Source organism: Pseudopodoces humilis, chromosome 16 (assembly GCF_049639895.1).
Source record: "Pseudopodoces humilis isolate 2021_Gansu_Grassland_sample_001 chromosome 16, ASM4963989v1, whole genome shotgun sequence".
NCBI classification, from domain to species: Eukaryota; Metazoa; Chordata; class Aves; order Passeriformes; family Paridae; genus Pseudopodoces; species Pseudopodoces humilis.
Window position 1 is genome coordinate 16417914 of NC_142215.1, and position 20857 is coordinate 16438770.

The 20857-nt window shown below is 38.9% G+C and overlaps 1 protein-coding gene across 12 annotated transcripts in view; it reads left to right on the forward strand.

Moving 5' to 3' along the window:
• The window catches only part of TLN2 (talin 2), a 133412-nt gene that overhangs the window by 23361 nt on the left and 89194 nt on the right, over positions 1-20857 (forward strand). For 6 of the 12 annotated variants that reach the window (XM_088062932.1, XM_088062935.1, XM_088062933.1 and 3 more), the window contains 2 exons: positions 5326-5458; positions 15255-15337. The exons of 3 other annotated variants lie outside the window; for them this stretch is intronic. The gene's annotated coding sequence lies outside the window, so the exon portion shown is untranslated. The remainder of the gene's footprint in view (positions 1-5325; positions 5459-15254; positions 15338-20857) is intronic. 3 more of the 12 variants (XM_014251204.2, XM_014251206.2, XM_014251205.2) reach the window with 3 other exon arrangements.

The window sequence follows — 20857 nt, forward strand, 5'->3', positions numbered from 1 at the left end:
GGGAAAGTTAAATAGGTGACACAGTGATGATGTTATGACTTGCTTGGAGTGTGGGACCAAAAAATCTGTGGAGAAATAGGCCACAAAGCCTGTTGAGTTACAGGTTGGAAAGAATCAAGTGGTCACTACTGTAAACTGAGTTCCTCTGAAAAATACCCTTCAATACAGAACACAGTGAAGAGCTTGCTGTAACTTCCTTGTGGCCACACATTTCCTTATTTCATGTGCCATACACCCTGTCTTCAGTGTTTCTATTGCATGGCTGTTAGCACAGAACTCCATCCAGGGCCAGGATAAAGACATCTTAGAGCTTCAACAAGAAATCAGAGAGAGTTGAATTGTGTATGGATTCCATGAGAAATGGCAGTATGGGCTAGGGGATACTCTCTTGAACATTTTGGTATTTTTTCTGTGAAGTGCTTTGAAGTGTGTTGCTGTTGTCTTCTAATGGGTCAAATAATTTGAAGTTCATGAGTGGTGTCAGCAGGGTAACATGTGCTCATTTAGAAGGTGGCCAGGGAAGTAAATAGAAAAAAAAAAAATCAAAGATGCATTAGTGCTATGGAAAACCAATATATACAATTTCTGACAAATTAATTTTGCATTGATTGTGTAAAAATTCTTTAATCAAATTTCCCTGACTGTAGCACTTCTCCCAGTGTTCCTATGACTTTGATGATACACTTGGGTTACTTTCAGAATAACTAAGAAGTTAAAACTGTAAAGGTCTGTTGATCTAAAGGTCCAGCACTGGTGCTTGGCTGTCACTGGTTGAGCTGAACGATGAAAAGTAGGAGGAAATAAGTGTTTGCAGCTTTTCTTCATTATTAGAAGCACTGGGGGATCAGATTCAGTCTTCACCAGATAGAAAATTCAGCAGGATTTACATTCACTCAGTTTACATTTGGTGGTGGGAGGTGACCCATTGGTTTTTAACTGTTTACTTTGACCCTTTCAAGCCATCTGAGGATTTTACTCAGACTCTTTTCCTCCAGGGAATGTGGTTAAAAGAAAGGTGTCTGCAAACTTGTCGGTACAGATTTGTCACTGTCAAGTTATATCTGAATCTTGATTTCATTATTGTGAGCTTCTGTTCAGTTTAAGAGGAGTTCAGCCATCCTTCCATTTATGCAGGGAAAAAAAAAAATCAACAAAATAAACCCTGCATTTTCATTGCAGTTGTTGCTCTAATGTAAATTTTTTTTAACTGCTGAAGTTCATACTTAGATCATCATTAAACAAGAATTTTGTTTGAGGTAAATTGAGTTAACTGGAAGGAGAGATGTTGGGTTGTCTCAGTCTTCGTTTGATGCTTTAATTCTTCTAATGCTGTAGCTGCCTCTGCAACCTCTTTTTCTACAAACCACTGCAACTGTTGTGGTCCTTGTCTTCAGTGTGCACTATTGCTTCCTTGTTTAGCACACTTCACTTGGTCATCACCTACATGCTGTCAGCTTTCTCTTTTTTGCAGTCTGAATTTACTGACTTGGCTTTTTGCCTGCCTGCTGCAGAGGGCTCCGAAGGGAATGATGTCATAAAGGTCAAGCTTCTTTAATATGACAACTTTGTCATTTTTTTGTTACTTTTAAGTAATTTTTTTCTCTTTCCCATTTTCAGATATTGTAAATTGTGTTCTATACTCTGTAATTTTTCAGTTGTTACTTAGAGTTGGTAGTAATTAAAGGTGCCATGCATGTGGTTGAGGTCGGTCTTTTGGTAAGGAATTAAACCCAGTTAGGGTCTGCTTAATACTGCTAACATTCATTTAGGTACAAGTGAGGTGCTGTATTTCTTCCCATTGCATCCAAGTGAGGTTGGTTCAACTGAAAATCTGGGCTCTGAGCCTGTGTCAGCAAAGGGGTGAGTTTTCCCTAACATGAGGGACAGGGGCTCTGGTGATAGGGCAGCAAAAGCTGTAGCTCTGCAGGGGATTGACTTGCATAAGGCAATTGTTTTGGAGAGCCACAAATGGTTTCCCAGGTGTTCAGCCTCCTGTGGTTGTGTCTCTCAAGCTTCTTATCACCACATGTGAATGCTGCAGTTTTTTCAGAAGTACTGCATGGAAGGAGGAATTGCTGCCAAGCCCTTCTCTTTATCTTCCCCTTCAGCCTGCTGTTTTCTACCGTCTGGTCTTCAGGTTGCACAGTCATTACTGGTCCTTTTAAAGGCTGTATATTTGCTTTGGAAGGGGCACTGTTATTCCTCTCCATATGCAGAGAAGTGAGGCATTTAAGCAGTCTCAAGCTATCAAGCACCTGTGCAAGGCTGTGAAAGATTTCATCGCTTGGCTGTACAAAAGAAACGCTTTCTGGTCCTTTTCCTCTTGTGGTTTGTGTGGTTGGTTATCCTTCAAGGGTAAAGGGCTTGGAAACCACAGGACTTAGCTTTTATCTGGGCCTTATGGAGAGTGTGGTGGCCTTGTTTATGTCTCAGCCTGGTGGGAAAAGGGAAAGCAATTACTCTCTTCCCATTTTGAGCTGAGGAATAAGTACAGACACCTTGGAAGGCTGAAAAATGTGACAGACAAGATGTCCAAGTTCTCCCCTGTAATGCCTGATTTTGTATCTCTATAAGGCTTAACCTAGTCCACAGGAACTTTCCATGTTTACTCTTAACAGTTCTCTTGAACACATGCGTTGCCTTTTAGATTTAAATAGTGTAATCTGAGATGTGAGCAGTATATCAGCACTAAATATACCCTTAGAGCAGAGCCCAGAAGTCCAGCATTTGCAATCTAGAGTTTGAAAATAAGAAGGACTTTGATATTTTTTTATAATACCGTGTAAACAGTTATTTTTCATGTGGTAGTGTAATTAAATTTTAATTTATTTGCACATTCTCCTGAATGTCCTGTACTACTAGGGGAATAGGAGATGGTATGATGAAGTTAATGTGAAGCAAATCAATTTAGGCTAAAGGGTAATGTTTAGTTTGTGGGGACTGTGGAGCTGCTTAAGTAACAAGGTGTCTGAGTATAAGTTGTAGGCTGTCATAATTGTCGTGTAATGACATAATCTATTCAATTTGATGGCAGAAATGGTTGAAATTGTACTGAAGCATCCATAGTGGAATGTGTTAATTGAATGTTAATGGAGAAACACATGGTTGGTGAAGATTCCTGTATAATTATTGCATAAAAATTTGCATGCTGATTAAGCAGTTAAATTTTGTCTTGCCATAAGAAATGTGGCATAAAGTAGAAATAATGACCTAAGAAAGCCTGAGTGGCTGCAATCGAATTTCATTGCATTGTATAGTATGCAAGTGCTGAAATGAAAGAAATTGGTGTTTGGCCTCTTTTCTTTGTTCAAGTTTTAACTATTAACTTTCTATAGTTGAACTGGTATTGTATTCCAGAGGTAAGAAATTACCTACCATGGCTGGATTTTGCTTGGTTTTTAAACCATAGCAGTTTTCATGCAGGATTCTCCTGACTGAGCATGTTGCATAAAGTGAGAAGAGACACAGCCAGAAAGAGGCAGCTTTGGAAACTGCATTTTACAGATGAAACCTGTGGGATCACATCAAGAGCATAAATGACCTTCAGTGGTGTGACAGCAAGCTCTGCACTTGATTGGATTTTTCTGCATTGCAGATGTTCTCAGATATGTTGGTTGCAAACTAATGTTCCAAAAATGGACTTGGCAGTCAGGCCTTTTTCTAGATCGTTCTAGTCAAGTTATGGATGTTTATAAGAAATTGTGGGTAGACATGAGAAATTACATCAGCTCTCTGAGGCAGCAAACAGGAAGGGAATAGGATGCCAGCTTCCTCTTATGGCATGTGTAAGTTGGTTTTGATCTTTCACTCAATGGATAAATAATCGTGAATAAAGCTATTGGTAGTCAAGTTTGATTATCAGGTGGGCTAGAAATTATGAACATAAACAGTTGAATGTTGCTAGGAATACTTTAAAACTCAGATGATTGAGGAAAATTACAAGTAGTAAACAGGTTTCAGGTTCGGAAATCATCCCATATGGAGAGCCTGATGTAAATTGGTTGCCTCTTTTGCTTACTGGTTGTTCATATTGTTTGGAAGGACAGCATTTTTTCTTTGAGAATGCTAGGGAAGAATCAGTGAGCTTTGGTTCATTGACTGTAAGCACTTTTGTCTTTCCAAAAACTCTATGCATGTAACTAAGGTGGTGTTTCATGGTCTAGATTTTAGTGTTTGTCTGCCTTTTTGTCATACTCACAACTGTATGTGAAACTCCAGGATTAGAATCTGTTTTACTTTTCCTTCCACTTGGCTAGGCTGTCATTTAGCATCCCCAAAGTGCTCTCTTGGATAGTAGTGCTAAAAAAATGTACATACTCACCTTTTCTCTGCTTCATTTTGTAAATTCCTTTTCTGTAGGCTGATCTTAGACTGGATGAAGCGAGACAGTGGAAAGCTTTGTATGAAATAAACCATGCTACAGTCAGAAGAGATTCAACTGTGGCTTTAAACAGCGTATCTGTCAAATTAACTGAAATTATATCTGATTTACCAGTTAACTCTCTGAGCATGCATGTGGTCTGCCACACCTTACATTGTGCATCCAGAATTAAACTGCTAAGTGAAGTACAATGTACATATACCCAGATTCTTCAGAAGTATTTTTGTAAGACAGAGTTACCTTCACTACAGTTTGATTTAAAAAAAAGAAATTCCCCCCCCAACCTTGAACTAACATCAAAACAACCCTTGCAAACAGTTTTCCAACAGAGAACTCCTTAAGTCAGTCTTTATTCTAATCTAACACTAGACATTCAGTAGAAATAAATTTAAGATCAATACCAGGATGTCTGGTTGTCTAGAAAAAGAACTCCAATTTCCAGTTATCTTTAGCAAGTTATCAAATAGTACAGTAACTAATTGTCTTGGAATCACTACTTCTGTTTTTAAAGTTTAGTTTTGTTTGGAAATTTGGCTACTTGTTGATGAGCATTCTAACATAAGTGTCTACAAATTCTAGTTACAGAAAAGACAGAAAAAAACCTATTCTGAGTATCATTCAAATTTACAGCTTGTGTGGGAAGGCAGAGTCCTTAGGGGACTGAATCATGTAGCCCCTGAACTTTTCTGGAAACTGTCTCATTATTGGAAGTTTCTTTTTGTGTGAATATTTAATTTGGAGCTGAGACCTTTGAAAATTTAGATTTTACAATTCATAACCACAGAAACATGGATTTATTATTTTTTTTTGTCCCTCTGGGCTAAATTCAAGTATTGTTGGCTCTTATCACCCCACTGCAGTGTATTGGAATAAGGTCACAACTGGAATTTGACCATGTGGCTGAAATGTGCTTTGCTTGTTGACAGTGTCTTCTCATTCTCCAGCTCACATTGCTGTGCACAATGCCTTGTGTGAAATAAAGCCCTGGAATTACAGTGGAAGTTTGTTCTGGACAACTGGACTAAAGCAGGGCTTTTGCTGCCGCAGAGGAAGATCTGGAGGTACAATGTAACTTCAGTAAGTTTTCACTGGTGCCACTTGGAGCATTCAGCTGCATTGTGCATAGGGAGAATTGTGTGGCTGCACATGTGGTGTCTTCTTCAAAGGGTGGGTCAGGGCTTTGGCATCTCTGCTGTAATTGTCACTTTTAAAGGCTGAGAGCTTACTCTGGTCCTCAGAGGAGTGACTGCTTTCATGAAAATAGTGAAAATGGACCACATGACAGAACAACTGCTTGTTTCTTGGACCAGTGGGGAAGCTGGGAGTGCTTCTAAATCTCTGTGGAGAATGAGAGATGCCTTGGAACATGTCCAAAAACTTGGTTGTTTCAAAGAAGTGCCTGGTAGGGGGAATTGGAAAACTATCGTGGAGCAGTTGCTGCCAGAAATGGAAGTTAAAGGGGGAAAAAAAACTCCTTTGCAACTTGAAGATGAAAACTTTAGAGAAACTGGACTTTAACTAGAGAGTACAGAAGTTTCTGGGTGAATTATAAACCACCCCATGACACTGAAGAAAGCTACTGTGTTTTTGTGAGGGTACATTTGGCTCCCCTGAGGTGAAAACCATCCCCCAAGTTGCCACAATCCTGGTTGTTTTTGCACTGACCCTCTTTGCAGCTACTTCCATCTCTGAAATTCTTAAGAATATCTTTTATTGTCTTAAAATTGCAGCCATTGGGCACGTGAGCATGGCTAGGTGTCCCTCTCTTCCCCAAAGCCTGATTTCTGTGAAGGTTTTGTGCAGCAATGACCTGTCAGTTCAACTGGAGCACAGATGTCAAGGCAGAAGGTTCTGCAGATACAGCTGTTTGTTTTTTCTGTTATCTTGATTTTGTTGTAAAATTTGATTTTGTTGCTTTAAAAATCTACTCTGTGATAGTTGTACAGCACCTGTATACACATTTCCTTTGTACAGGGGCATTTCCTCTCAACTCTTGTTTCATGTGTCAGTATTACTTATCAGGAGACTTTTCTTGTCTTAGCATTTTCTGAACATTCTCTCTGCTGCCTGTGTTACAAAAAGGTTAGGATTGTTAACATTATACATACCCATGTCTAGGGAAAATACTGGAAGAAAGAAATGAGAAAACCTTCATTTCTGTTTTTTCCCCGTTTTTTTTTCCTGCCTGCTTTCCCTGTGACTAGAATTTCAGTATCATAATTAATTAAAGTAATTCAGTCACGTCAGGTGCATGTGTCCTTTGTACAGAAGGCATAAAAGCTCAGAGACATAGACTGTCCACACTAAGGTTGTTTTACTTTCCCAACCATCTGGTTGTTGTGAGAAAGTCTTTTCTGTTACCTGAATTTTTTTAAGCCTTCATTTCTGGGTCCATGCTCCTATGGACTTTTGCAATCAGAGGCTAATACTCTGCACCTTCATAGATTTCTGTGCAGCTGCAAAGATACAAGGAGGTAGAAACAATGCCAGAATAGATAAGCCTTTCTCAAATGCACTGGCTAAGTTCTAGGGAATCATGGAGATTTCTTCAGATTTTCTTCAGATTCTTGGTCTTTTCCCTGAGAGGGAACCTCTCCCCTCCAGCAGTTCAGAAATATTTCAGAAGAGTTGGATATTGTGGAATTGAGTATTTTACATTGCTAAAACTTTGCTCCTCTGCTTGTTTTGTGTGTTTCCTGAAGCTAAACTAACATCATGAGGCAGTTAGTCTCTGTTTGATCCTACAGTGCTGCTTCTGAATACAAGACTTGATCTGTCATCCTCCATGCCCTCAGTCTGGTGTGTCCCCTGTCACTTTCTAACCAAGAAAATTTTCCTCTGTAAATATTTGCCAGTTGCCGGTTCAGGGCAACATTCCAAGTGGCAAACATGTCAACCAGAAGTGTGGTACTTCCCACATGCTGCTCCCCATTCCAGTCCAAAAAGAGCATTTGGCTGGGACATTCTTGGCAGAATTGCTTCCAAGAGCTTGTTGTCCATCTGCTTGTACAGCTAAGTGCTATGCAAGGAGCCAGCAACACATAGTTGTAGAAGACTTGAGTGTTAATCATTCACAAGAGCAGCTGGAGTGAAAGTAAATCCAGAACTCAGCTCTGAGTTGGGCTGCTCTGAATTTTCAGACAAGTCAGAAGCTTTGCTTCCAGAGTGTACTATGACAGAAGTGGAATCTATCACCTGAAGTATAAAGTTGTTATAATAAACCTATTTAGTATCTGAACCACAGATTTAGAAACACGGCAGTAAAGATGCAAGTTGAATTCTGATATTGCCACTTGGCCTGTTGACATGTTAAATGCTATCTACCAAAGTACAGTTGCATTATTTCACCAGAAATAATGGACATGTCTCTGTCTCTGTTCATCCAAAATGGCTTATGTATAATATGCTAATAATTTCCCTGATGTTGGTTCATGCATTCCTGTGATCTGTGACCAAAATGAGGATTACTGAGCAGGTATTTTAGTTGTTGCATTAAATAGTCACTTGCATTCTTGGTAGACTCTTTTAATTTCAAGATCTGTGCCTTTTCACAGCAAAAGCTCTCTGGGCAGAAGTTTCAGGTGTTTTTTGCGTCTCTGTTAAGTGCCTGTTCTCTGATTGCTGGGTTCAATCTGTAGCTGAGCTGTTGCATTACTGGATCTCCAGGTCTGAATGTTGCACATCAGTTTCATTTATCATGAGTTGGAGTCTGCCTGGATTGGCTGTTGCTCTTCTCGTGTGACATAATTCACATGTCTGCAGCACTGAGGTCACCTATGTGCTAACTTGATCTGATAAAACCATAAAATGCAGACAGAATTGGACACAGGTCATGATTATCAAATTTTGCTTTTACTGCAAATTCTGAATGTAGTGTTTTGGCTTTTTGGCAGAGATTGGGAAGAAGGTTAGGCAGTGTTGTTTAGTCCCAAAACCTTGCTATGTGTTTCAAGTTGCCTGCACTGTAAGTGTTGGGCTGCATTCATCTTTCTTGTTAAATGTATTTTTCTGCTGAAATATTGAATATGGGCTTTGTATGCCTAGAAAATAAATACACAGGAAACATGTATTTTCTGAAGTGAGACTTTGGGATGAAAACCAAAGAGATTTTAGCAGAGCTGTTAAGACAACTCAGCTGAGTTATAACAGTAATTTCTCCTTTCAAAATCTGGAAGCAATAAACACTTCAGATGTGCTTTTTGAATGCAGTGGAATCAGTCCCTTGGGCAGACAATGTACAAAAAAACTTTTTGAATTAACTTTGGATATCAACTGTATGTTATTGTGAAAATACTGAAATGCAATATGCTGACTGGAGCTAAGAATGCAATGTTTTACCTGTTCCTTTCTAAAGCCTTCATTCTGTGCACACTGATGTTAGAGTGTTTCAAAAAGACCAGATAGGAAAATTGCTTGATTTAGTTGGGCTCTTTTTGGCTTCAACTCCAGGGCAATGAATGGAAAATCAGTGAAAATAGATCTCTTTGGGATCTCTGTTATTCAAAGTGCTGGAAGTCAGTTCATTCTTCCATACAGATGCTTTGATGTGTTGCTGACAATGTGGAGTAGTTCTGTTTTAATTCTTTTTGCATTTGGGGGGATTGGGGGGAGTATTGGTTGAGGTTGAGTGGTTGGTTTTTTTTTTTTTTTATTTTTAGCCATGAAATCCTGCAGCTGTACAGGGCAACCATGCTAGCTCCACTTCTCAGTGGCAGGTAAAGGGCACTGTCTCCATCTGCAGCCTCAGTTTTGCAGGTCTACCTGCCTTAAAATTGCCTTACACAACTGAAACCAGCTTTGAGGGACTGAGATTGAGTACTTGAAGGTTTTTTGCAGTGTTTAAGTAGCTTAGTTGACATGAAGGCAAACATGCTTTCTCTTTAGCAAACTGCCTCAGGGTGACCTGATTTAAATGTCTTTGCAACAGGATTATGGGAGTCTGGGCTGGTTTACAGGAGGTAACTTCAAGGTAAACCATAGTGCAGCAGGAGATTTGAAATGGAAGCATCTCCAGGATGGGGGTGATTTGAAAGGACATTACTTGGGATTTGACAATCTGTGTCCACAGCTGAGGGTCTGACTTGGTTCAAGACCATGTCAGTGCACAAGTGTGATGGAGATTTGCTTGCTCCTTACCCTATTGAATAAAGCCCTTAATCTAAGACCACCACATATCTAGAAGTAGGGGAAGCAGCTTGAAAAGGATTATTTTGTGTTCTCCAACCTCACTCAAGTGCTTGGAAAGCTCAGTCTGTCAAGAAAAGGCATCTCTCCTCCTTTTACTGGGAGGGGGGAGTGAGAAGGAGGTTGAGGTTTTCTCATGTTTTCAATTTCAATTGAGTATTTACAGTATGTATTTCTTAGGTATGTGTTTTCCAGCATTGCCTCTCCTCCTCCCCCCACTTAAAAAGCCCTTCCTGACAGTGTTCTCCCCTAGGACACAGTAAGTGCTGTTCATCCTGTCTGTGAACACTGCAAAGCATCATTTTTGTTCTTTAGGGGACTTGAAGGGAAGTAATTAAAATGACAGGAAGTGCTTGGGACTGAAAGATTTATGTCTGTGGAAAGATCTTATGAAATTCAAAGCATATTTGAATCAGAAAGAATTGATTTGGCAGCTGCATAGTTAAAGAAGTGCTGTTTCTTTCTGAAATGTTAACTAAATGTCCTCCAAGGCAAATCAGGCAGAAAAGGAACTGCTTTATGCATTTTTGGTGTAGTGAACCAGTAATGTGTGCAGTCTGTAACCATACTAAATTCTCAGTTGCTGAGGAACACTAATAAGTAGTAGTGATTATAGCTGCCTTTTTAATTCCCCTTCCCAGTCACATCAAAAGACATGTTCCTCCTTCGAGAAGTGAATGCAGGAGGTGGACACTCAGCTTCTTCATCCGTTTGATGTGTCTTCACTCACTTGCATAAATGGCTGGTACTTGGAGAGGGAAATGTATTTGAAACTAGTTTAGAAATCATGGTTAATGTTGAAATTCTGCATAGGAGCCTTGATACCGAGTCATGGTACTGGGAGAACATAAGCTTCAAGCATACAAGAAAATCAACAAGGTGTACCTTGGCCTTTATTTCACCCAGAAATAGTTTATTGGATGTTCTCCATGTTTCCTAGAGTTCTGAAATTCTGTTTTTTCCCAAGTGCTGATGTGGTTTTGAACTTGGGATGAACCATGGGGTGTATCTCTGCAATAGACTTGCTCCTGTTGGAAACTTCTCACCTTGACTGTGTTGAAAATGCAAAGTGTGCTGATATGATGGAGTTGGAGAACAGCTAGCTAAGGTCATGATGAGCTCTGTAAAGGCCATGAGTGCTTGCATGTGTAAAGTAACAACATATATGTATATACGTGTATGTATATAGAGTTGGCCCGGAATCACTTCCTCCCACACCTCAATGTAGCTGCATTTCGTTTGGTGACCAGGTTTTGTTCTCAGGACATCTAGAACTGGTGCTGTTTGTTTGTTTGGAGATTCTCTGTAATGCAGACTGGTGTGGTCCATCAAAGTTTTGTTGGTATGCTAACAGAAAGGAATTTGTTTTGTATCGTTCTGGTTTGAATTCAAAATACTTTCTCACTCCATACATCACAAATTTATATGCTAACATGCACTTTAACTATTTAGTATATTTGTGGTTCACTGTGTTTCCTTGTGGGGATAGTTAATGTGTTGCCTAAATTAAGTGTTTAACAACTTGGTGTAAAGATACAGAAACTTTACAAACCATTGCTCTTTAAAAGGAAGCTCTTCAGTCTACTGAGGTAATGAGGATAATATAAAAGCGGAAGGTCCTTGTTTGTTCTACCTTGTCAGACTTTCTCAAAACTATTATCCCAGATGTGCAGGTTGTTGTAAGGATTGATAGCTGAAAAACAGTAGTTAAGACCTGATAAGACTGAAGCAATAATAGGTCCTGAGGGGCTGAAAGCTGAGTTTTGGCAGACCAGTGCGTGCAGGGATGAGCCACCACCATCTCTGAGGTTCCCAGAAAGTCTGGCTTGCACTACCACTTTAAAAAACTTCACAGTTTTTAAGGAATAACATTTTGTTTCAAGTAGGGAAGGATTACATTTGAGAGTATAGTTTCATATGGGGGGGTTGTCAAATTTGCCTAAATGCTGAAGACCTTCTACTAGGTGAATTGAGATCATTTATGATGCAGTCTTGAAGCAAGTAACAAAGACGGGTAAGTAGGAAAAGGAATTTAAAGAAGTCCCACTACAGAATATCTGAATTAGTACCAGTCTGGAGCAGCCATTCAATATCTTTACTATGTACAAGGAACATAATTTGGAACTTGATCATAGAACTATACTTCTCAGTGTTCCAGATGTCCTAAACTAAACTTCCCAATATCCCAAAGTAGCTGTCTATAGCTATATGTCTGTATAACTGTATGTAGCTATTATGTCTATTTCCCTGTCTATAGCTTTAAAATACTAAACTATTAGCAGATTCATTTAGCAGAGGTGCTACAGTAAAGGGGTGGTAAATGCCAAACATATGTTTCACATGTCCCTGTGTCATGGACCATAGATTTGGATTTGGTTATGGTTAAAAAAAACCCAAAACCTAAACCCACACAATCAAAAGAAGCACAAACAAGAAGGAACAGCCCACAAAACACAGCATAGAATAAACACGCATCATAAACCAAAAGGAAATACATGGGCAGAAATATCTTCCATGTTCAGAAAATGTAGTATGAGATGATGCTGGAATTTGTTTCATCTCAGTGAGCCTGAAATCCAAATGCTACTGAATTAAACTGTTACCACCAAGAATTTAGAGAATACCCAGGAAATATCAATAAAGGCAAAACTGTAATTTACTTCTAATTCATAGTGTAGGAATCTGCAGTAGAATTGAGAAAGTACATTCTACTTCAGTGCTTTTCTTTATTCAGTTTTCTTGTGCTGTAAATAACATCACTAGTATTTGAACCAAAAGCATTTCACAGAAACGTAGCTGCAGCTAAGGAAAAAGGAGAGGGGAGCCAGGGGCCTACTGCTAAGAAATTCTCCAAATATTCAGAAAGCCCTGTGTAAACTTCTGGAATTAGGTGCTTTATGCACTCATTGCTCCCACCCTCCAACAGAATTGTAAACAAATCCCAGGTTCAGGGCAGCTGCTTTGCTGACTGGGCTTCTGGGCAGTCTAGTTCCATCTCTGACTACATTCCAGGAAGTGAGGACAATAGAATAAAAAAACAGTGATTAATAGGTTTTTTTTTAGGGTCTATTTCCCTATTGATAAGTAAAAAAATATATGGCTGCTTCAGCACTAATTAACCCACTTGAAAAATGAATGTTGTTTCATTCACATTTGTTCCAGCTAGTCTTAAGATATATATATATATATCAATCATAGTACAAGCAAATTTTTTCTCAGACTCCACAAGATATATTCATATTTCTACTTTTAAGTATTCTGATGACTTAACTTAATTTTAAATAGCAGATTTTATTTTGAAGCATGGTATTCTATTCACTGAGTTACTCTGATAATATATGTGCAAATAAATTGTGTTGTTTCATCCCTTGATGTAAACTGCTAAGACAGCAGTTGCCTTACCTCCTTTCTTCTTAGTCTCATTAATACTTACGTATTAACTTAAGTTAATACTTAAGTACTTAGTCTCATTAACACTTAAGTACATATACCCTCCTGATAAACTACAGAAAAATAGATTTCTAGATACCCATGTTTGGCGTACAGCCTGGAAAAAACAAGCTATTGGGAGTTTTGTTGTGTTTGCTTGATTTTTTTTTTTAAATTTTTTATTTTCTTTTAAGCAATGATTCTGTTTCGGAACTGCATTTGAAAAGAGCCAATTTCAAAGCAGTTTCACAACTGTTTAAATCATCATGATGGTAACAACATGTATTGAATTGGAAAATTTATCTGGGGGCCTTTGTGTGGTGCAGCTAGAAAGAAGCAATATTGGGATGGTCACTTCATTCTCTGCTACATCTGGTTTTGTTCTTTCCTAGATGTGGTTTGTTCTACAGGCATTCAGTTTTTGATACAAGTCCAGAAAGTGTCAGCCTTCATTGATGGTGGTTCTGAATAGAGCTGAAGATGCTTCTGGCTGGTGCTTTGTGCTTACAGAACATGGGGACTTGAAAGGGCTTCTGGTGTCTTTGTTAATAAAGGACTAAGAACCAAGACAGGTAGCAGTTGCAAGTGACAAAACTACTTCTCAACTGCACTTGATACAAATTTTAGAACTTCAAAATATATGCAGTTATGGAGAAGGACATAGTGATGTCCAGGAATTAGGGTGGCTGGTGACTTCGTGGGCTGTACTGAGCAGGAATTTGGCATTTTACTGTAATACAGATACTTACCACGTAGATCAATCCCTTATACACTGATACAGCCACCTAAGAGAATGTATCAGATACACAGATATTCTGTGTGCTGAACTTGATTTTATCCTGACCTTTTATTTTAGTGGGAAACGCATCAGGTGCCTGCTGCTGACATACCTTTAATTAGATGTAATTGTGTGTTGTTTGCACCTTACTGGAGACTTGGCAGGCACTGAAAAGTTGGATGAGTGTGATCAGGGATCTAAATTTCAAAGTAGCAAACTACTGCATTGCCAATTTTAGTGCAGGGGCTCAATTGGATGCTGAAATAATTGTCTTAAGTGTACTGCATTTACTCTAGCCTGCATTAAATCTGTAAACCTGCAGTTAACAGTTGTGTTGGCATAGAGCTAATGTTGCCTAAAAGTCCATTGAAAGCAAAAAGCCACTTTTCTAACCAACCAAGACAAGAAAAACATTCAGTGATAAATTTGTTTCATTCAGAACTGTTTTGCCAGCTTTGGTTGGTTAAAATTTGCAAGAATTCTTTTGTTGCTGTGGGTATTCCCTGCTATGTAGCTGAATGAAAGCCTATCTTTATTCTTTAACATCCTTGTCTTTCTAAATTGATGCATGAACTGGTTTAAAATTCTGATAGCTTCTGGGGATCAGAACTTCATTTGAATTTTTAGGTTGTGCAGAAGATATAAAAATGGGATGAGAGCCATCCATAACTGCACACATGGAACACAAGGCTTTGCTAGCAGCAAGTCCTAGGTCTGGATAATATTGTGCCTGGAGGGGTTTCGAGATGCTGGGAGAGAAGCTGGTGTTTATTTCAGAGCACTGTGGGGGTTCAGAATTGCTAAATGGCTTGTGTGCAGACTGGTTTGCCCAGCCTCATGATTATTAAACCATTATGATATATTAGCTTTTGTTTAGAGTAAAAACTGACAAATGATCCTAAGAAACCTAGGGGAGGAAAAGAAAACAAAGTCTAATAAACAAAGCCTGAAGATCTCTAAACAAGAAAACCCACCTCCTCAAAACAGCCAAAGCCTTGAAAGTTTGCTTTTAAAAGCAAAACTTTTTTTTTTTTTGTACTATACTTTCAGAAGGGACATTGTCCAAAGAGTGGCCCGAGTTGTGGTGCTTTAGACTGTTATTCCACACGGGGACAATAAATCATGGAAAAGCACAGTTAATGCAAAATAAATGGTTTTGAGAGCTCAGTGTGATAGTTTAATTTATGTTAACACCCAGACTTGTTGACTTAATTGACTGGGCAATTTAAAAGTGTTTACCTGTCAAAGATCATTAATTCAATTATTATGAACTCTTATGTGTGAGTAATTTAGAAGCCTGGACTGAAATCTATTTTCTTGAATGCAAAGACATTTTTGCATGCATATTCTGACTTCTGAAGGGAAAAGGAAACTTACAACTTCCTGAGTTGTTTTCTTTCCAGTGTGTTGACAGAGAAGGTATTTGAAAAATATAAATTATTGAACTGGGGGTAAGTAAGTTGTTTGTATTTTGTGTTACAGACTTGGTTGCTGGAAACCTTCCATGTGATCAAACAGTACTTTCAGACAAACTTATTTTCTATTAAATGAAGTTTAATTTTGAGGTAAGGTCCTATTTAATTTTCTTTGTTGCGCATATAATTGCATAAAACCTATAGTAATTTAAAAGCTTGTATGTATTAGTATAAAATTTCCCTTAGAGAGTATGTGAAATATATACTTCTGTGACTGTATTTATGAAGAGAGAAACTGAGCTGAAAACTAAATGTGATGTATGAATATTGAAGTGCCAAATAAATATTGTAATTAACAGCCTGGAGAAGAACCTGGCTATGACAGATATTGACTGCTTTGAAACAGTTGCCAGGGAGACTAGAGGATATGATCATGTAATAAGTGATTTCTCTAAGCCTTAGGAAAAAGGGCCATGCCTTTCATTGGTATGAAATAAATACCTAAGATGATGACTTAACTCTTTCATCTGAATAAGAGGTGACAAAAAGAACAAGGAAAAATCTTTACTAGAATAATTTCACAGATACATTCGCATTTCTGTACTGTCATGCTCTCAGAAGAGAATATCACTGAGTGGTAAAATTGGCTTTGGGCAAAATGTTGATAAATCTCACCCCATGTTCTTAATCTGTTGGAGTTACTTTGACCTTGTCCACATTACTGTTCTGAATGTGTCTCTGGCTTTGACTGCTCATCTGGAAATGGTGCTTGAAATACTGAAGGATCACTAATGGAATTTTGTTGTGCAGTTTTCCATGTTTGAAAAATGTCTTCAGCGAACTTTCAAAGCAGCCTATAATTAAGCAACATGCCAGTTTGTATCAAATATGTCTAAGGACAAGGTTAAATGGAGGTGTTTTAGGTACATCTTGAAGTAGGCTTTGCTAAGAGCAATAACAGAATATATGAATTTAGCTTCAACCATTTGAAGTTTGCCAAGCTGACTTTGAGTTTATTGGTAAGATGTGCTATTTCTGGGCACATTTGGTGTAGGATGAGGTTTGACTTCAGTGTAGCACACAGTGTGTAGCAGTGCACTAGACTGAGTAAAATCTAATTGACATGTAATGTTTACGCGAACTGTTACACCCTGATAGAAGTTCAGCCGTGTTTCATGGTTTTTCTTCCTCTGTCTCTGCTGTAGAAGCAGTGGATGTTTTGGGGTTCATTCCTGTTCCCTTCAAAAATATAGATTTTTCTCGAACTTAACCCTGTTCATAAATTTTTATAAGGATTACACCAGCTTCTGATTTCTGTCCTTCCTTATTGTTGTTATAAAGTTGTGAGCTTTTACCTTGGGGGTATGGAGTACTCCTAAAGCTGGAGCTCCGTCTCGTCTTGTCCTTTTTTGTGCCTGTGACAGAGATGTTGATTTGATGGGTGCAAGCACGCTGTTCTTGCTCAGCTTTTCTGTTTTCATTAGTGTTGGTAATTCTGGCAGTAACTGAGCTTTCTGCAGTCTATAGCTATGGGTCTTTTTCCTCTCCTCAGCTACTCTTTTTTTTTTTTTTTTATCCCCTATTAGTTGTTCAAACTCTTTAGATTAGCCATTCCCTGTTTGTTTCTTCTTTTGGAAGAAGTGTTCTTTTTTTAATAAAAAATAATTTAGTAATCAAGAAGCAGAGTCTGACATCTCTGCCTGAACTGGGGTTAAAAAAAAATGTTTAGAGCTGGAACTCAGCCTTTGAGATGATGTGAAATGGTTAAACTTTGAGACACCTTGTTGTTCCTTCCCTCTCTGTTCTGGTACTGGCATCAGAAAATGAAGGAAGCATGCACTAAGGTCATTGAATCTTGCTGCAATAGCATCAGCCAAAGCATTAGTATTCTAAAAATTGTAAACTGTGACTGGTAATGTGTGTGTGGTAAACTGTGTCTGTATGGTAAATCTCAAGAAGTTGGTGGAGGTTGGAAAAGTAAGAAAAGGATTTTTTAGTAGCTATTTAAACCCATTGGAGGGAGATTGCATGATCTGCTGTTTTTCTCTTTGGCATGGCACCGTGTGAATTGCAGACTGTGTATAAACTGTTGCCTGGGTTTTCCAGCATTGCCAGTTCCATGTGACCACCTTTCTGATGAGGGATGTCTGCTGGATTGCAATTACTGTCTTCACATGACATGCAGGGCTTTTTATTTTTTATTATTTTTCTGTAAACCCTTTTCTATCTCCATGACATTAAAATTAATAAAGAATGGTAATTTATTAAAAAAATAGAGTTAATCTCATGTTGATACCAAATTGTGATAGCTTGTGAAGAAAAATTTTCAGGATGGTACTACAGTAGATGGGATAGAAACCTGAGTGTTTAAAGGGGTAGAAACATAACTGAATAAATTATAATTTAGATTTAAGTAGTGCTTGGCTTTGTTGTAGTGAACTTACATGATGCTGATGGAGAAAAAACCCCAATCTGTTGAGCTGTTTGAATTTATATGGGTTGTACCTCTTACTTCTTTTGTATACTTCGGTTTTTTAAAGCTGATTTAGTCTGATTGCTGTAGGAGAATAAGACAGTAATAGCTCAAGTTCCAAAAAACACATTCACAGGTATTCTTACTTACCTTAGGCAGTGTCCAGTGTCTTGGCTTCTAACATGCTGCATTTTGTTTCAAGAATCCAGCTCAGCTGCCTGTGGAGTAGTTCCAATGCATAAAACCATGTAAAGCAAAGGTTGAAGAAATGTCATTAAGTGAATTGTTCTGGTGGACTTGATTCAGCATCTGATCCTGGATAATCTGCCTCTTCATGGAACTTCCAACAAGCAGTATTGAAAGATTCAGAGAGGAATTGCATGTAATAGTTTACATGGTTCACTTGATGACATCAGATACCATTTTAGTCCTAGTCTGTGCATACATACATTTACTACTGTCCTCCCAAGGACTCTGGGAGTGGAACCTAGCCAAAGGATGTGATTCTCTTCTGATTCCTACAGAAACTCTTGCTTTTGGTTTTGGTATTCTCTTCCACTGTTCTTGCAAAACAGGAAAAGAAGTCTGGAAGGCTTCTTCAAAGATGTGTCATTGACTGAGCCATAGTGAAGGCTCTTGCTCCTGCAGCTTGTGATTGCTCTGTTACAACTAACTCCAATCAAGCTCTTTCTTATCTTACCTTAAAGCTGTTTCAGCTCTGTTTGGGACAGTGACATTCCTCCTGTAGTTCCTTGTAATTCATACTTCCTCTTGAAGATACATACCATCAAGTTAGTTTGCAAATAGGCCTTTTGACTTAAAAAATCAAGCTGAAGTTCAATTGCTAATAAGCTGATTGTCCTATAAACAACTCTTAATTAGACCCAAATATTTTGCCTGAGAGAACTTCCTTGCTGGGTTCTTACCAAAAGAGATGCTGTTGCTGTGTGATTATAAATCGTGAGCTGAGATTAGTATCTATTAATGCTTACTAATAATTACAGCCTGCTCTCTTAGTAACCTTTCAAAACTTGTCCTGGCTCATCTTTGTTTTGCTGTGGGGATTTTTTTTCCCCAAGTAGTTTGTTTGTACAACTTAGTAGTGCATGCTGCAGATAAATGCAGTGAATTTTTCTGAGATTCTTGAAGGTTTTTAAGCTATATTTGCTTACCAGCACATGTGGTGTGTGTGTATACAGCCACAGTGGTTGAGCAGGGCTTTTCTTAGGGCAGGGGGTTGTGGGAGAGTTGTTGCATTTTAGTTGTCTGTGTGTGCTTGCAAACAGAATAAACAATGTTTAGTGCTGTACAGTGTTCAGTTCCTTGTGTTCTAACTGATGAAATGAAAGGTTATGCTTTTTTGGTTGCTTGTTTGAGTTTCAAGAGCTCTGATTAGCCACACCAGACAGCGTGTGGTGTCTGAGGTTGCCAGGCTACTTCTGCACCCTCCAGGTTGATATCTTTGTATTTACTGCCCATTTAGAGCCTCAGCTTTTACTGTATTTACTTACTGCTCTTGACTTCATCTTTAAGCTAATTAGAAGGAAACTGAGAGATACTTTGTTTCCTTTCTAAACAGAGGAGATTCTAACCTTACTGACAAGACAACTTCCAGTGTAGTGTTTACAAGTGTGGTATTTGTGCCTGAGTGATAGTTATCCCTGAAAGCACCTCACTACACAGTTCCCAGTGGAGTGGCAACAGCCAGTGAAGGCATCTTCACAGTGTCTTGTCCAGCAAGGAGTTGATGGCCTTGCTGTGACAGTGGACATACATTTCAGCCGTGTAACCCACAGATGATATTTCAGTGCTCTGGTGGAGAATCAGCTTTGTCTGTTAGTGACAACAGCCCTTAAGCCCTGTTAAGAGCACTGTGGTAAATGCCACTAAAGTTACAAATTGACAGTGATGGAGCACCAGAGAGGGCTTCTTGAAAGGTGCAGTGTCACCTCTTTTATGATAAGATGCCTACACAGGTGCCATTGTGAGTTAAGAGTAAAATGGGTGGTGTTAGTCTCTCTGACTATGCAATCAGCTGCCTGCCTTGTGGTTCAACTATGCTTGATTTTTGAAGGACAGTGCTTTGATTTGCATTCATAATTCTGGAAATTCTGGAAGTATACAAAGCTATCAGTTCACCTGGGTTTGTACTTCAGAGCGCATTTTGCTCACGGAGGTCTTAGCAGACACCAGTCCACTTAAGAAGCATTTCATATGTACAATAGAATTAGATTTTCAGCCTCTGTGAACAGCAGAAAATGTCATATGTCCTGTATTGCTGGTGCCCAGTGCCAGCAGGTAGTTGGTAGGAATACTAAAAAGAATAGAGGACTTCTGTTCCATTGGATTTTGTTACAAAGTTAGTCTAGTATGAAAATACACAGCTTTGCCTCTAGTACCATGTACACATACAGGCTTTTAGGCTGTGACAGTCTCATGACCTAGATTTGTGTTTCCTCAAGCTTGAATGAACCAGTTAAGAAATATCTCCAGGGAGACAGACCTTTACTAAATCATGGCAGAGCTTTGCTTTTAACCGTGGCAGTGACGATTTTCCTTTAACTGGACGGGCGTGGTCCGTGTTTGGCAGTGTCAGTGGTGGCTGTTCCACATCTGCCTGGTTTGGAAATGCAGGTGGACTTGGGCTGTGTGTTACCTCAACACTCAGTTGGCAAGGATGTGAAATGCACATACCCTTGTAGCATTGAGCTGACAATTTGCATTCTCTGTTTGCTTAGCACTGCAGTTCAGAATATACAGATAAAATCATGGCCTCATCAGCTCAGACACCACAGATATGGGGGTAGCAATGGTATGAATTAAGGTGAGTAGGTAAATGATCAGGGATGTCAGTGTGCACTAACCGGTTTCCTCTCTAAATCACCTTTCTCCCACACATCTTTATTCTGATGTTTTATTTTATTTTATGCTTTTGGCTGGATGATAGTCGATTCTTGTTGAAATTGTGATGCAAACTTCTGTCCTTATCAGTATTAGGAGAAACAACCATTTACCTTGTGTTCCATGTGTCTTGAGAGGCCTTGTTAAATGCTTGTTGAGATGACTTTGCTGTCCCTTGCCTTGGTCTGTCTCTGTGTACAGCAGCTGATGAGGTCAGTACTACCTTCCCAGTCTAGCAGAGCTGGACTCTCAGGTGCAATTGTGGGACAATCAGGTGTGATTTAGTTTCTTGGGAA